The sequence below is a fragment of the Chamaea fasciata genome, unplaced genomic scaffold (assembly GCF_029207755.1).
Source record: "Chamaea fasciata isolate MVZ Bird 193981 ecotype frontalis unplaced genomic scaffold, bChaFas1.0.hap1 SCAF_13, whole genome shotgun sequence".
In the NCBI taxonomy this organism is placed as follows: domain Eukaryota; kingdom Metazoa; phylum Chordata; class Aves; order Passeriformes; family Sylviidae; genus Chamaea; species Chamaea fasciata.
This window is the reverse complement of record NW_027094098.1, coordinates 16,153,914-16,168,141: the sequence shown is the minus strand read 5'-3', so window position 1 is coordinate 16,168,141 and position 14,228 is coordinate 16,153,914. Positions and strand designations below refer to the sequence as shown.

The window sequence follows — 14,228 nt, the reverse complement described above, 5'->3', positions numbered from 1 at the left end:
TTAAAAGAACGAGGTTGATTTGCTGCAGGTACATCTTGGTCTGTGTCCTGGGTTGAAGTATATTCTATCACCATCTTCATGAACTGTTGAAACCAGGTGAGGCAGTGCTCCCTGCCTCCTCCACTCTGGCTTATCTTCTGTTAATGGGCCATCAGCACCTTTGCTACACAGCTCACAGATAACCCCCTCCTGGACTACCTCCTGTTAATGGGCCCATCAGGCCTTATCACATGACTCACCATCCCATTGTGGGATGCTCCGCCCAGAGGGAGAAACCAAGCATTCCAGCCTGGATATAAGCTGAGACTCTGAACACCAGAGGGGCGCTTACCCACTGGATTCCCAGAGGACCCAAGCTACCAGACTTTTCTACAGGATCACTGCTTCAGGAAGACCACCTCATCTGGACTGCTTCCATCACTACGCTCAGGTTGTATTCTGACTCTGTCAGTGGTCTTTTGTATTATTGCATTGATTTTATTTTACTTTCTTTCCTTTTTTTCTTTTTTCCTATTAAATTGTATCTCTGACTTGGAGCCTCTCATTTGTTTTGCCTTGAAACTACTACATTTTTGGCGCCCAACGTGGGGCACAAGGCACTGAGAAAAGTCAGAATTACAATTTTGTATTGAAGAAGACACCTGTTCGCTATGATGCTCAACATGCTTACATGTGTCTTATATCTATCTCTCTATATTTTTCCACAACTGGGGTACTATCTGCCAGTCTTAATGCTCCTGCGTAGACCAGGGTATGGTACTAAAATTGCTTTAGTGGTCTATTATGTCCATTGCTTGATAAACTCTGAGGCAATGAACATTATTCAGAATATACACCCAGTTTTGTTTTCTTGTTCTGGTCTAGGATGCTACATCTGGGGCCTCAACAATCTCACCCAGCCCCTGTGGGGAGGGGTGAAGAATGATTTTTTCCAGCTTTTCAGGCATGACACAGCAGTTTTTGAAAATATGGAATACCCTCTGGATGCCAAGGACAGCATGATGTTGTTGTTAGTCCTGCTTTGTCTTCTCTGCACGGCCCGCACCATGCTTAGAATCAAAACACTACATGGTGTGATACAGCGTGTTCTGAAGGAAGAGGAAGAGGGAAAAAGAAGCAGAGCAACGATATCAGTGTCTACACAGAGTGTCACAGAGGTGAAAGGAACCAAAGGCAAGGCAACAGTGTCCACATCTACGCAGACTGTCACAGAGGAGAAAGGGACTAAGGGTGCCATCAGCATCTCCACACAAACCATCACCGAACCGGAACAGCCTAAACCAGTAGCAGTTGCCCCCGTTCAGAAGAAGAAATCAAGGACCAAATCAGTCCGCATAGTGACTGATGAGGGTGCAGCAGGACCTTCACAATCAGCAGAAGAGACAGAGCCAGAAATCATCACTCGCTCTCTATCTCTGGGTGAGCTGCGTGACCTGCGAAGGGAATTCACCCGCCAGACCAACGAGTCCATCCTGACCTGGCTGCTCCGCATCTGGGACGCTGCAGCCAATGACACCATTCTGGATGGAAGTGAGGCCAGGCAACTGGGATCGTTGTCCCGGGATGTGGTCATTGACCAGGGGATTGGGAAAAGCCAAGAACCTCTCAGCCTCTGGCAGCGACTGCTAACAAGTGTGAAGGATAGATACCTTTGTAAAGAAGACCTCCAAGTGCACCAAGGAAAATGGAACACAATAGAACAAGGTATCCGATGCCTGAGGGAATTGGCTGTGTTGGAAATCATTTTTTCAGAAGATGAGAGATTTCCTAAAAACCCAGATGGTGTCCAGTGCACATCACGGATGTGGTTGAGATTTGCACGGCTTGGACCCGAGATGTACTCACGTTACCTGGCAACACTGCAATGGAGGGAAGGTGAGGACAGGGTAGGTGTCTTGGCTAATAAACTAAGAATTTACGAGGACACTGTCACTGCCCCAGTTCGTACCCATGTCTCATCTGTGGAAACAAGACTGGCTGAGCAAGTCCGGAACTTGATTGAAGAAGGCCATCAGAAACTGAAAAAAGAACTTAAGGAAGAAATTTACCATATCCAGCCAGAGCCAATGAGAGTCTCTGCCATTAGGAGCAGGCGCTCCCCAGCCAGGGAGAGAGGATACACACCCCGAGGTAACCTCTGGTCTTTTCTTCGGGAGCATGGAGAAGACATGAGGAAGTGGGATGGAAAACCCACCTCCTCCTTAGCAGCCCGGGTACGTGAACTGAAAAGAGAAACACCTACCACAAAGAGCCCATCTAGAATCAATGTTGCTCCGGTCTCTCGTGCACAGAACTCCAGACGGTACAGGAATGATGATATGACTGATCCTCTTGAAGAAACCTCAGAAACATATTTACAAGAAGAGAGCAATGTATGCCATGACCAGGAATAGGGGGGCCCTGCCTCTAGCCAGGTAGAGGAAAGGGACAATCGGATCTACTGGACTGTGTGGATCCGATGGCCTGGAACATCTGACCCACAAAGATATACGGCTCTGGTTGATACCGGTGCTCAGTGTACTCTGATGCCATCAAGGTACGTGGGAGCAGAACCCATTTCCATTTCTGGGGTGACAGGAGGATCCCAGGAGCTGACTGTACTGGAAGCTGAAGTAAGTCTAACTGGGAAAGAATGGCAGAAACACCCCATTGTGACTGGTCCAGAGGCCCCATGCATTTTGGGCATAGACTATCTCAGAAATGGGTATTTCAAAGACCCAAGAGGATACCGCTGGGTTTTTGGCATAGCTGCTCTAGAGACAGAAGGCATCAGACAACTGAGTACCTTGCCTGGACTCTCAGACGACCCCTCTGCTGTGGGACTACTGAAAGTTGAAGAACAACAGGTGCCGATCGCCCGAGCAACAGTGCACCGTCGGCAATATCGCACCGACAGAGACTCTGTGGTCCCCATCCATAAGATGATTCGTGAGCTGGAGAGCCAAGGGGTGGTAAGCAAGGCTCGTTCACCCTTTAATAGCCCTATATGGCCCGTGCGTAAGTCCAGTGGAGAATGGAGACTGACAGTGGATTACCGTGGCCTGAATGAAGTCACACCACCACTGAGCGCTGCCGTACCAGACATGTTGGAGCTTCAGTATGAGCTGGAATCCAAGGCAGCAAAATGGTATGCGACCATTGATATTGCAAATGCCTTTTTCTCCATTCCTCTGGCAGCAGAATGCAGGCCTCAGTTTGCCTTCACCTGGAGGGGCGTGCAGTACACCTGGAACCGACTGCCCCAGGGGTGGAAGCACAGTCCCACCATTTGCCATGGACTGATCCAGGCTGCACTGGAAAAGGGTGAGGCTCCAGAACACCTGCAATACATTGACGACATTATCGTGTGGGGAAACACCGCAACAGAAGTCTTTGAGAAGGGAGAGAAGATCATTCAGATTCTCCTGAAGGCCGGCTTTGCCATCAAGAGGAGCAAAGTCAAGGGACCTGCTCGAGAGATCCAGTTCCTGGGAGTGAAGTGGCAAGATGGACGGCGTCAGATTCCCACTGAAGTCATCAATAAGATCACTGCAATGTCTCCACCGACCAACAAGAAGGAAACACAAGCTTTCCTAGGTGCCATAGGTTTCTGGAGAATGCACATTCCCGAGTATAGCCAAATCGTGAGCCCTCTCTACCTGGTCACCCGCAAGAAGAACGATTTCCACTGGGGCCCAGAACAGCAGCAAGCTTTCGCCCAGATCAAGCAGGAAATCGCTCATGCGGTAGCCCTTGGCCCAGTCAGGACGGGATCAGAGGTGAAGAATGTGCTTTACTCTGCAGCCGGGAGCCATGGTCTGTCATGGAGCCTTTGGCAGAAGGTGCCGGGTGAGACTCGGGGACGACCACTGGGATTCTGGAGCCGAAGCTACAGAGGATCCGAAGCCAACTACACTCCCACAGAGAAGGAAATCTTAGCCGCCTATGAAGGAGTCCAAGCTGCCTCAGAGGTGATTGGTACTGAAGCACAGCTGCTTCTGGCACCTCGACTACCGGTGCTGGGGTGGATGTTCAAGGGAAAGGTTCCTACCACACATCACGCCACCGACACCACGTGGAGCAAATGGATCGCCCTGATCACGCAGCGCGCCCGTATTGGAAACCTGAATCGCCCTGGGATTCTGGAAATTATAACAAACTGGCCTGAAGGTGAGACCTTTGGATTATCCTCTGAAGAAGAGGAGGAGCAAGTGACACGGGCCGAGGAAGCCCCACCATATAACGAGCTACCAGAGAGTGAGAGACGATATGCCCTTTTCACTGACGGTTCCTGCCGAATTGTAGGTGCTAACCGGAAATGGAAAGCTGCTGTATGGAGCCCCACACGACGAGTTGCACAGGCTACCGAGGGAGAAGGTGGATCGAGTCAGGTCGCAGAGCTTAAAGCTGTCCAGCTGGCTTTGGATATTGCTGAACGAGAGAAGTGGCCAAGGCTCTATCTCTACACTGACTCATGGATGGTAGCTAATGCTCTGTGGGGATGGCTGGACCGCTGGAGAAAGGCCAACTGGCAGCGCAGAGGGAAACCCATCTGGGCTGCTGAGATTTGGCAGGACATCGCCACCCGAGTAGAAAGGCTGACCGTGAAGGTTCGACACGTGGATGCGCATGTACCCAAGAGTCGGGCTAATGAAGAACATCATAACAACGAGCAGGTGGATCGAGCTGCCAAGGTGAAAGTATCTCAGGTTGATCTAGACTGGCAGCACAAAGGAGAATTGTTCCTAGCTCGTTGGGCTCATGATGCCTCTGGTCATCAAGGGAGAGATGCAACATACCGATGGGCTCGTGACCGAGGGGTGGACATTACTATGGACAGCATCTCCCAGGCTATCCATGACTGCGAGACCTGTGCTGCGATCAAACAGGCCAAGCGAGTGAAGCCTCTGTGGTATGGCGGACGATGGTCAAAGTATAGGTATGGGGAAGCCTGGCAAATTGACTACATCACCCTTCCCCAAACCCGCCAAGGCAAGCGCTACGTGCTCACCATGGTGGAAGCAACCACTGGATGGCTGGAGACCTACCCTGTGCCTCATGCTACTGCCCGGAACACCATCTTGGGCCTGGAAAAGCAGGTCCTGTGGAGACATGGCACCCCTGAGAGAATTGAGTCAGACAACGGGACTCATTTCAAGAATGGCCTCATAAGCACTTGGGCCAGAGAACACGGAATCGAATGGATATACCATATCCCATACCATGCACCAGCTGCCGGGAAGGTGGAACGCTGCAATGGACTGCTTAAAACTACCCTTAAGGCACTTGGTGGAGGGACCTTCAAAAATTGGGAACAGAACTTAGCGAAGGCCACCTGGATGGTCAATACCCGAGGGTCCATCAATCGAGCTGGTCCTGCCCAGTCTGAATCCTTGCATACAGTGGATGGAGATGGGGTCCCTGTGGTACACATGAGAGGTATGTTAGGAAAGACTGTTTGGATTAATCCCACCTCGGGCAAGGGCAAACCCATCCGTGGGGTTGTCTTTGCACAAGGACCTGGTTACACTTGGTGGGTGATGCAAAACGATGGGGACACCCACTGTGTACCACAAGGAGACCTTATTTTAAGTGAGAACTGTGTGTAGGATTTCATTATATATATATATGTGTGTGTGTGTAGTTTAAGGAAGGTATTGATTTGGGATGATGTAGATGGTAATAGAATAAGGGGTGGATAATGTCCTGGGTTGAAGTATATTCTATCACCATCTTCATGAACTGTTGAAACCAGGTGAGGCAGTGCTCCCTGCCTCCTCCACTCTGGCTTATCTTCTGTTAATGGGCCATCAGCACCTTTGCTACACAGCTCACAGATAACCCCCTCCTGGACTACCTCCTGTTAATGGGCCCATCAGGCCTTATCACATGACTCACCATCCCATTGTGGGATGCTCCGCCCAGAGGGAGAAACCAAGCATTCCAGCCTGGATATAAGCTGAGACTCTGAACACCAGAGGGGCGCTTACCCACTGGATTCCCAGAGGACCCAAGCTACCAGACTTTTCTACAGGATCACTGCTTCAGGAAGACCACCTCATCTGGACTGCTTCCATCACTACGCTCAGGTTGTATTCTGACTCTGTCAGTGGTCTTTTGTATTATTGCATTGATTTTATTTTACTTTCTTTCCTTTTTTTCTTTTTTCCTATTAAATTGTATCTCTGACTTGGAGCCTCTCATTTGTTTTGCCTTGAAACTACTACAGTCTGGAATAAGAGTGGTGTGACAGCCAATTTTGCCATGCCCCTACACGCAGCTGCACTTCAGTGAACTTTACTCTGATGCTTCTGGGATTTTCCAGTTAATGTCAAACTCTGGTGCCTTTTGATTCCGCTCATGGTTCAATCAGTCTGAGAGGGTCACTTGGTTCTTACAACCTTTCCTTGGGGAAACAATCCTGTACCACTAACTGGTGGTGGAGCTCAGTGTAGCCAGCCAAAGTTTTTTACCTTTAATATGCTTCAGATTTTGGAGGATTCTTATTCAGCATCCAGTATTCATTATTTTATGAAAGATTATAGGAACCTGAAAGTGCTTAATGGCAGAGCTGTGACTGCGCTTTGTACAGGAATTGCTTTCTGGAAGAGTAAAGGAAATCGGTGCTTTTTTACAACACACTGAAGTTTGAAAGATGCTTGGAGAACTTGAGGGCTCACTGGTTATGGTTATTAAAAAGCAAATCTCCATTTGACATATTTGCCACTTGAAATGAAGGGTCTTGGCAGCTTGTAGCCATTCCTAAACTTCTCCTTAACTGGAGCAGTTTAACAAGACAGGTAGCACAAATAATTTTGGAACTGGAAAATGGGGTCCGGTTTTGGGATGGAATGTGGAAAATACCACTGCTATAGAAACAAACCCTAATCAATATTAAGACATTTGAGTGCCAGTATATGTGTTTATGTGTATGTATAAAGCATATCAGAAAGCAAAGGAGAAGAGAAGCATAAAAAAGAAGTTTAAAGGCAGGCTGGCTCTTTTATTTCCATATGGCTTGCAAGGCGTATGCTCTAATTGTAGCAACCCAAAGTGTGGCATCCCTGGTCCTGCAGGCAAAGCTGCCAGAAGCAGGAGGTTTCTGTTGTGTCCAGTTTCTGTGGGCAGCAGAGGGATGAGGATGAGGAGCATCACTTCCTCCTGAGAGACGGATCTCTGGGCAGCACCAGGTGATTCAGCACGCAGGGAAAGCTTCAAGCCCTGGCTCTGCCTGCAGCCTTCTCTGTGCTGGCAGTTTCACAGCCCAGCTCAGACCTGTGGCTCCTTCAGCAGGAGCCAGTTCATCTACTCTCACGTAGCTTTTAATCTTCCAATTAACTCTTGTGAAAATATTCTGTTCTACGTGACAAACCTCGGGTCACTCTCTACGTTTTGAGGAGTCGTGAAGTGCACGTGGGGCCAGCCCTCATCTGTAAGCCCCTGGGATGTGGACAGGAGGATGCACAAAGATGTGCACCCCCCCAGACGTGCTCCCACAGCCTGTCCTCTCCCTGCTGCTGCTGGCTCCTCTGTGGGGCAGGGAAGGAGCCATGGGATGAGCAGTGTCTGAATAGGAGCAGATGCCCAGCTCCATGAGGCAAGTGGCTGATGCTCACTGATGACAGCCAGGAATGTTCCCTGGCATTTCTCAGTCGTTAATCCAGCTCCAGGAGGTCAGACCTGCCTAAGCTTGGCTTTTTGTTTTTGCTGTTTTTCTTTCCCCTTTCCCCTTTCCCCTCCTCATTCTTGGAGTGAGGAAACCCCAGTGTGCCCAAAAGCAGGAGCCCACACCCAGCCCATGTGCTCAGGAGAGCTCCCCAGAGCACAGGCAGTGCCAAAGGATGCCAGGGCAATATCCTAACCTGGATCTCTGCGTGAAGCCTCTGCTCTGTGTGGGCCAGGAATGTGGTTTGGGAGAGATGCTGCAATACCTGGGGTGTGCTAACACCTGCGTGGATAAGATTGCCGAAAAGTCACTCTTCTTTTTTTTTTTTGCTTTCACAAAGGTGTTTCCAAAGTTTTCACTGTAGCTTTTCCCCATAGGGGAACCCCAAATCCAGGGTGGTGCAAATGCCTGATTGCTGGAGTGCTCTTGTGACATTCCTGAGCCCTGGCACGTGTTGACAGCACAGCATTGTGTGGATACCTGTGCTCCCATGGCTTTAGAGGACAGTGATGTTTTCCTGAGCAGAGAGGGGAGAGGCTGATGCTGCCCTGCATGTGCCGTGGGCATGCCAGTGCTCCTGCTGGCACGTGGGACACACCAGGAGAGCCACACAAAGGCTTGGGTGAGCACAGCACAATGGCAAAGCTCTGTGCCAGCCCTTCCTGTGGAGGGGATTTATCCTTGGCTCACAAGGTTCGGAAGCTGCATCAAAAGTGTATTTACAGTATTCTTTGAGATGTGTGTGTGTGAAATCCTGTAAGTGGCTGTATCTAAGCAAAGAGAATGCAATCCCCCTGAGGAAGTCCAGCACCTCTGGGGTCAGGCTGGAGCTGCTGGGCAATGTGTGCTGGCCATCTTGTACCAGATAAATAAAAATTTAGGGTAAATACTATAGCATATTACTATATTCTTAGTTACATAATATATGATTATGAGTAATAAATAATGAAATCAAAACCTGCATCACAGCTCTGAAAAGGGTGAAGGCTTGCTTGGTGTTCTGCAGAGCACAGCCACAATTCTCTTCCTCACCTTTCAACCCCACATTCCTTCTTGCAAATCTCTCTTCTCCTCTCTGGAAATCAGGAACTGCTTTACCCTGCCAGGACTTGGAGGAATCTGGGGCTTGTGGATTTTGCAATCTCTGTAGACATTTTGGCAAGGAAGGGACAAGATAGACAATAAAATCTCAGCTGCCAAAAATTTATTTCTTTCTCCTCCCCACCCACTCCTGCACCTCTGTGCTCCTCTCTGCAGTCAGAGCTCCTTTGTGCCTCTGGGGCCTTGGCTGGCACGTGCCAGGTTCGTGCATCCTCTGTGACCCGTGCTGTTCTCTGTGCAGTCTCCTGCCTGTGAGCAGCTGGGGAGCTGGAGGAGACCCCTTTGAGGCACAAGAGGGCTGAGACCTCATTTTTCCTTTTGTGAAGCCTCCTTTGCCTGTGAAGAGAACATATTTGCTGTTGAACTTGCAGAGCACCCGGTGCCCCCTCACTGCACAAACCCTGGCATCCAGCTGAGACAGCAAATGCTGCCAGAGCTCTCACCCTGCCCTCCTTTCGTGTCAAGCTGCCCATTTTCCCCCTGGTCTGGTGCTGCAGCCCTCAGGCCCTCTCAGCCCTGTGTGGTCCCAGCAGCTGCCTGGCTCCTGCTCTCCAGCATCCATGCTCTTGGAGCTTGGAGAAGTCACCTCCGTTGCCAGGAACGGCTTGGACCACCGAGCAGGACGTAGGAGCTGGTGGTAATTATATATCCAGGTCTGTGGAAGTGTGTTCCAGTGACTCGGTTAAAAACTCATTTATCCACTTGTATTTTGGGAGAATGCAAAAGCTGGAAGTGCTTTGTGTATGTCTGGGCTCTCATTTTCTTAAATGCTTCTCTTTTCCAAGGCTTTGAGTATCGCCGCCTGAAAACCTTCAAAGTGGTGACAACTTCAGTTTAAAAGCCTTCTCTCCCATCACTGACTTCTAGAAGCTAGGTTAAGTTTTACAGCTGTCTGAAACCTACTGTACAGCTGGAATTCAGGAGAGTGGGAGCCTGGTGCTTGGTTCCAGGTGAAATGGGCATCTCAGAATGGATGTGTTTGCACAGGGAGCTCTGTAACGTGTTCAGTGTGTTATTGCACAGCCCATGACCATAGCTGGGATAACTTTTAGGGGAGGCAGGTCAGAACCGGTCACGCACATGCTGATGATAAATTTGGAAAGATAAATGAGTCTTTTCTTCTTTTGAAACAGCCAAGTTTGGAAAAATAACACCCTACTTGGCTAGCAAGGCACTGTCAAGTTTATTATGCATTAGGGCTAACCTCCATATAGCTCTGCAGCCATACGGTTGAGTCTTTGCCAGGCCTTAAAATATGTTCTGTAAACGAAGATCTTGGTCAAGTTGGCTGTGTTCCCCTTTTCCTCTGTATCTCTGGGTGTTGGGGGGTTTATTTAAGTTCCCATTTGTTTCAAGGACTTGTAAGGATTGCTTTAAAAAAAAAAAAAGAAAAAAAGAGGGAAAAGTTAAAGGAAATGTAAGTTTTCAGAGGAGTCTGTGATAGCTCCATGAACAGCAATGCTTGTGAGCACTTGGCAGCCTGAAGACCAGTGCTTACCAAGAAGAGCTGCTGAAACAGACCCCTGGTGTGAGCATAAAGTCTGGCTGGCTCCCAGCTCATGGGGAGCAAAATGGTCATATATCAGAGAGCTCTCGAAAGTTTTATAATGGATATTTCCTAATTCTCCCCCACCCCTAGGGAGAGGGGAATATTCCCATGTAGCCTTGTAACGTTGTGTAGCCTGATCTTAGCCAAGGCTATTAAATACCCTCTGTCCATTGCCTGAATTGGCTGCTCTGCTCCCAAAGCCAGCACATGTAAAGCCCAGGTTGAGGTTCAGCAGGACCAGTTGGCCTTTGGCTCCTCCAGGGCTGTTCTCTCCTGTGGATTTATGCCATGGCAGCCACCTCCAGGGCCCAGCCTTCTTAGCAGCATGTCAGCAGGTGAGGAGGATGGAGCAAGGTTGTGCCTGTGAACAAAAGGTGACAGGAGGGGGAGGCAGGACCCCAGGCTGATGTAGTTTGGCAGATCTCCATGGGGCGCCCCACTCATTACCCTCAGAGACATCACATGGGGCTGTGCTGGTGGCTTCGGGGAGGGCTTTGGCCCTGGTGTGGGGACAGTCCAGGCCCTCCTCTGAGAGTGCTGAGGTCGATCCAAGTCCTGCTGTAAAGGCTCTGTGAGGCTCTTGGGGAAGTGCAGTCGTGTCCCAGCTGGGCTGGCCCATTGCATATGAACATTCAGTTGATTTGCAGCCAGAGTTTTGTACCTCAAGTCTCTCGATGTAGTCACCTCCTCCTGGGACTAACGACTGGGTTAATTGCCATGAAGAGTCCTGCACCTTTGATGTCATGGCCACAGAGCAAAGATGCTGTGACAGCTCAGCCAGTTCTGTCGTTGTGTGTGTGGGATATCTCACTGTGATGGTGGGGTAGGAAAGCGAAAGGCTGTGATTATATGTCAAGGCTAATGACACTTGCTAAGTACCCTGACTTGCAAACCAGGGAAGTCTTTATGCCTTTCCCCCATCCTCTGCTTTTACTCGTGTATTAATGAGAAGAAAGCAGCAGTAAACATGTTCTGTTGCACTGTGCAGGCGAGTCTCGGAGTTGCTGCTCCTGTCCCCGGAGTTTCATCTATGTGTTGGCTGAGGCACAAAAGGCAAAGGGAAATGGATGAGAGTGCCTGGCAGAGACAGCAAAATAAAGGGTGTAACAGGGAAACCTGAAGCTGTTCCTTGCTCTGTGAGGTGCTAACAGCTTTTATTTTTGAGCTGGGTTGGCCTAAGCCCCTGAGGTGGGAAGCAGCAGGTCTGGCCAGGGAAGAGCTGTGTCAGCCTCTGCACACTGAGCTGTGTTTGGTCTCAGGCTGTGCTCCTTGTGCTCGGGATGAAGGGCTGTGGGGTCCCATGCATGAAAAGGAAGACATCATGGACCAGCTGAATGCTGTGAGGCAGCTGTGAGGCCGCCTGAGCCACCCAGGCTGCAGGGCCCCGGGGGGGAGATGCAGCGCAAGTGGAAATGTCAAGTGCTCCTCGGAGGAAGGTCAGGAGGAGCAGACTTGTATTTGCTCCTGGAGCAGGTTGTATTCTGCTGCTTTTGTGCTTTGCTTTACCTCCCTAAGGTGTTGGAGGCACACGCCTGCTCTGCTGTGCCTTTTCTCAGCTCGGAGTTCCCGTCCTTGGGAATTGAGCCCCAGTTAAGGTGCTCAGCAAAGCCTGGCACATCTGATGCAGCAGGGAGTGGGATGGTGCCTCCAGTGCACTGCAGGGCAGCGTCAACAGCAGGTGACACCACCAGGACTGAGACGTAGGTGTGAATGGTGGTAATTGGGACAGGCAGCTTAAAGCTGGAGGTTATCCATGCGCTGCCAGTGTTTGTCTCTGTGCAGTAATTAATTACCCAGCACAGCCACTCCGACAGGGCGAGTGACAGGATCTGCCTGACCTAGTTCCTCCTGCGCAGCTTGTGTGGTGTAACAGGTTGTGGCCAACACCCACTGCCCTCCCCAGCCCGTCAAAAAAAAAAAAGCCTTAAACACTGAAAAGCTGCTAAGCTTTCTGTACTGCTGGGATCTGCCAGCCCATCTCTCTGGCTGCCAGGACCCACAGCAGGGATACTGCATCCCTCGTGGGATGTCACCTCGGTGCTGGATAAGGGCACAGGGGTGCTGGCACTGCTTTGTTCACTTGTGCTGGGTCCACACCCAGCTAATTGCCTGCCTCGGTTTAACTTCTTGCAGACGTTCGGGTCCTTTCTTTGCTTCTGACTAATTGCACCCTTTCAGCTTTTTTAAAATCACCTTTCGGTAATCACTGGTAATTATATTCAATCTTGTGGCTGTCTCGAGGCTATTCCATAACAGTGTGTGCATTTTTGGGGGGTGTCTTTGGCTAATACAATTTTTTTACGGAATTAGTTTGAGGGAACAAATGTGTTGATATCTCAATTCTCAGATCTTCAGGTGAAATGATTTTGTTGACAGCCTTTAACCTACGGAGGTTATGTGTGGTTTGAACAAACCATGTCTGCTTTCACTTCTTGCTCTGGTTCTAAAGAGTTAAACATGACAGTTCCTGTGTGTGCTTATTTTTTTAAATCTGCTTTAATCTGAGTTTACAGCCTAAAGATTTGCTTAACACAGTTAATGCTCATCTGACTATCATCACTCTTGATCTGAGTTTTCATCAGGATTTCAGACTTGTATCTCTATGGCAGTAAATTCTAGTGTTGTTGCTGTGTCTAATGAGGGTTCACTGCTCTATTCATGGCTGAGCTTGTGATTTTTATCACATTCTAAGTTTATGTCTGTGCAGCAAGACTCGAGCTCCTATCTGAACTGAGGGCTAAATTCTGCCCATGGGCACTGAAGGTTCAGTTGGTCTTTACCAGATGCTGAGAGAGTGGCCTACTCCTCCTCCTCTACAGTAATTGCCAACCAGTTTGGACACCTGCTGCAGCCTTTTATTACTCTGATGTTTATCAGGATGACAAAAGCCACCACCTGAATCCGCTGGACCAAGTGCAGTGTTCAGATAAGCCAGTGGTCTTTTGGCTGAATCTGTCTCACTGGTTAAAATGATCGGCCCCTGTGCAAACTCTAATTGAAAAGTATCAGTTTCATCCCCTCCCTGGAGCTGCAGTCACCAGTCTGTTTAAACTCATTTACATCTCAAATGCAGAAGACTCAGATTCCATTATCTGAATGACATACATCTACTTAACCTCGTGCTGGTGACCTTGTTCCCACTTGGGATAAATCTAGAAAAACCTTCCACCTTCATCTTCAACACGTGGCCGTGGGAGCACTGGCTGCCCTGGCTCTCAGGGCCCCCCAGTTGCTCACTGAAGTCTCTGCTTGAATTACCCTGGTGATGGCAGGCATTGCAAATTAATCTTCTTACAGTCATTTTCCTCATCTATTTTTGAAATCTGACCTTGCTGATAAAGCAAGACTAGAACAGAAACCCCCATCTGCCAACCTCCAGGCTGAAGGATGATTATAAAATCAAAATATTGCCTGGGTGAGTGGGAAGAGTCACGGTCCTGCACTCCAGGATGACACATATCACTGTCTGGATTTGTGTCAAGCCAAGGGCTGTCCAAACTCCATGACAGCCCAGGGCAGAGCTGGATTATATTATAGCAGTGGCCAATTGGGGAGCCAGATGGCAAATAATGTTATATTATGATGAAGAATACTCCCAGGCTCAGAGGGAATTGTCCAAGACACTGTCACTTGGAGAGCATTAGTCTGTCAAATACAGGCTGAGCTGGACTTTGGAATCCTTTGCTTCAAATCCTTGCTCTGCTACTTAGCCACTGAAGGACTTCAGGGCAGTCCCTTCACTTCCCTGCACCTTTTTTTTTTCTGTGATTTTTACTCTCTTTGAAGCGTGGGTTGTTCCTCAGGTTGGTTGTGGTTTTTTTAGGTTTTTTTCTTCTGAGCCTTGCTTAGAGCGGCCCCAGTCTCCTGCCACTGTTACTGTGTGGTGGCACAGGATAACAGCTAGGGCTGGTCCACCCTGTGCTGAGGTTTGCA

The 14,228-nt window shown here is 49.3% G+C and overlaps 1 protein-coding gene across 3 annotated transcripts in view; it reads left to right on the top strand.

Annotated features, from left to right (window-relative positions):
• FRMD4B (FERM domain containing 4B) overlaps positions 1-14,228 on the top strand; it is a 98,320-nt gene that overhangs the window by 39,250 nt on the left and 44,842 nt on the right. The window lies entirely within an intron of this gene.